Genomic DNA, 3467 nt, shown 5'->3' with positions numbered 1-3467 from the left:
TGGCTGTTAAGCACTCCATTTTTGTGGTTATGCCATGAATTAGTTACTAAATGCCAAATACTTTTACTCAGTAGTTCCTAGTTTATCTCTAGGAAAAACTCTCAATTGGGTTAACTATCAGCCACCAGCGCCCAGCTCTTGCCATACCTTTTTGAATTTAAAATGCTGAAAGTGAGTTCTGATTGCTCATGCCTGTAATCCTAGCCACTGGAGTCAGAAGTGTAAGGATCACAGTCTGAAGCCAGCCCAAGCAGGAAAGCCCATAAGACTCCTACCTCCAGTTAACCACCAAAAAGCCAAAAGTGGAACTGTGGCTCAAGTAGCAAAGCACCTGCCTTGAATATAAAAACCAAGGAACAGTACCCAGGCCTTGACTTCAAGCTCTATTCTCAGCACACACAAATAAACAGTAGAAATGATGGGCTCAGCTGAGGACTGGTGGCTCACACCTGTAATCCTAGCTACTCAGGAGGCTGAGATCTGAGGATCACAGTTCAAAGCCAGCTCAGCAGGAAACTCTGTGAGACTCTTATCTCCAATAAACCACTCAGAAAAGTGACACTATGACTCCAGTGGTACAGCACTAGGGTTGAGCTGAAGAGCTTAGGGACATTGCCCAAGCCCAGAGTTCAAGCCCCACAACTGATCAAAAAAAAGATGGGCTCAGAATTTTTGTTCATAGCTTAAGAGCTACACAAGGGACCCACTAGCAGACTCTTAAGGCTGTCCAGAAAATAAATACTACCTTCTATAGTTGGAGACTTGAAAACCCAAAGTGTGTTCTAGCAGAATGTGAAGAAATACTTTATACCACGTTGCACTTCCATAACCAGCCCCTACTGAAGGCTAGGGAGGCTCACTTGGGCAGCACCTCTGCACACATCCTCATGGTTCACTATTAACATTATTGTGCACCTTGGAGAGGGAGAGCAAAAACAGCTTGTGCTGTTCCCCGCCCCCACCCAGGCCTCTCCAATGCATGTCTTTTTTTCCTTCTGCTTTTGCTGTGTGCCCTTCACTGTTAATGAGAGGAAATAAGCTACAGGTATAACCACAGAATTTTAATCCTCTTGATTCACCAAATTATACATTGAATTTGAGCACATTGAATTTCCAACCTCATAGAATCTTTTCTGTTAAAAGTATGTATGAGGGGTCTGGGGATATGGCCTAGTGGCAAGAGCGCTTGCCTCCTATACTTGAAGCCCTGGGTTCAATTCCCCAGCACCACATATACAGAAAATGGCCAGAAGTGGCGCTGTGACTCAAGTGGCAGAGTGCTAGCCTTGAGCAAAAAGAAGCCAGGGACAGTGCTCAGGCCCTGAGTCCAAGCCCCAGGACTGGCAAAAAAAAAAAAAAAAAGTATGTATGAGGGGCTGGGAATGTGGCCTACTAGTAAAGTGCTTGCCTTGCATGCATGAAGCCCTAGGTTCAATTCCTCAGTACCATCAGAAGTGGTGCTGTCCAAGATCAACTCAAAATGGATTAAGGACCTCAACATCAGACCTGAAACCCTGAAACTACTGAAGGACAGAGTAGGAAAGACAATAGAACTTATAGGCACAGGAAGGAACTTCCTGAACAGAGTCCCAGGGGCACAACAGATAGGGGAGAGACTCAACAAATGGGACTAGAACAAAATAAAAAGTTTCTGCACAGCTAAAGACATCGCCACTAAACTAGAAAGACAGCCAACCATATGGGAAAGGATCTTCACCAGCACAGCTACAAAGGCCTAATATCCATCATCTACAGAGAACTCAAGAAACTAACCCCCTCCAAACCCAGTAAACCAATTATTAAATGGGCAAAGGAGCTAAAGAGAGACTTCACAGGAGAAGAAATAAAAATGGCAAAGAAACATATGAGGAAATGTTCAACATCCCTGGCAGTAAAGGAAATGCAAATAAAAACAACCCTGAGATACCAACTCACTCCAGTTAGAATGGCCTATACTCTGAACTCAGGCAAAAACAAATGCTGGAGGGGATGCGGAGAAAGAGGAACCCTTCTCCACTGTTGGTGGGGGTGCAAATTAGTACAACTACTTTGGAGAACAATATGGAGGTTCCTCAAAAAGCTCAGCATAGGCATACTCTATGACCCAGCCATACCACTCCTAGGCATCTATCCTGAACAACAGGTCTCAGGATACCATAAAGACATCTGCACACCCATGTTTATCGCTGCACAATTCACAATAGCCAAAATATGGAAACAACCCAGATGCCCCACTACAGATGAATGGATCCAAAAAATGTGGTACCTGTACACAATGGAATACTACATAGCGATTACAAGTGATAAAAATATTGGTATTCGCAGGGAAATGGTCAGAGCTTAAACAAATAATGTTGAGGGAGACAAGCCTAGAACACAGAGAACAAAGGTGCAGGGTCTCCTTGATATATGGTCTGCAAAATAACAAATGCAAAAATAAATGGTATTTCCATATGTTTGGGTCAGCGACTTTACATCATGTATCTAAAACCAAAGAACTACTAAACAAACATAAAAACGGTCTAGGATAGACCTATCAGTGGATCACAATAGCTCAACAGCTATGTACACAAGATTATATATGATGAGGATAAGCAAAAAGAACTCCAAGAGAAGGACACAGGAGGATTCTATTGTTGTCATTACGTTTAATGTTCTAGGTGAATTTCCTTTGGTGTACCCTATGTGGTTACTATATATGATTTTGGTACACTGGATATTGTATATATGCTTACCTTAACTAGGGAAGGGAAAGAAAAATGAGGGTGTAACAAATACAACAAGAAATGTACTCACTACCTTATTATGTAACTGTACCCCCTTTGTACATCACCTTGTCAATAAAATTTAATTAAAAATAAAAAAGAAATGGTGCTGTGGCTCAAGTGGCAGGATGCTAGCCTTGAGCAGAAAGAAGCCAGGGACAGTGCTCAGGTCATGAGTTCAAGCCCCAGGAGTGGCAAAAAATAAAAAGTATGGTGGCTTACACCTGTAATCCTGGCTACTCAGGATGCCAACACCCAGACAATAGCAGTTTCTAGACTCTTCTTGCTCAAGGCTAGCGCTCTGCCACTTGAGCCACAGCGCCACTTCTGGCCATTTTCTGTATATGTGGTGCTGGGGAATTGAACCCAGGGCCTCATGTATACGAGGCAAGCACTCTTGCCACTAGGCCATATCCCCAGCCCCAGTTGCTAGACTCTTAACTACAATTAACCAGCAAAAAGCAGAGCTGGAGGTGTGGTTCTGGTGGTAGAGCAACAGGCTAGCAAGTTTGAGGCCAAGTTCAAAACCTGGTACAGGGGCTGGGGATATAGCCTAGTGGCAAGAGCGCTTGCCTCGTATACATGAAGCCCTGGATTCGATTCCCCAGCACCACATATACAGAAAATGGCCAGAAGTGGCGCTGTGGCTCAAGTGGCAGAGTGCTAGCCTTGAGCAAAAAACAAACCAGGGACAGTGCTCAG

The sequence above is a fragment of the Perognathus longimembris genome, chromosome 17, assembly GCF_023159225.1.
Source record: "Perognathus longimembris pacificus isolate PPM17 chromosome 17, ASM2315922v1, whole genome shotgun sequence".
Lineage (NCBI taxonomy): Eukaryota > Metazoa > Chordata > Mammalia > Rodentia > Heteromyidae > Perognathus > Perognathus longimembris.
The sequence above is the reverse complement of the archived record's forward strand: the minus strand, read 5'-3'. Positions refer to the sequence as shown.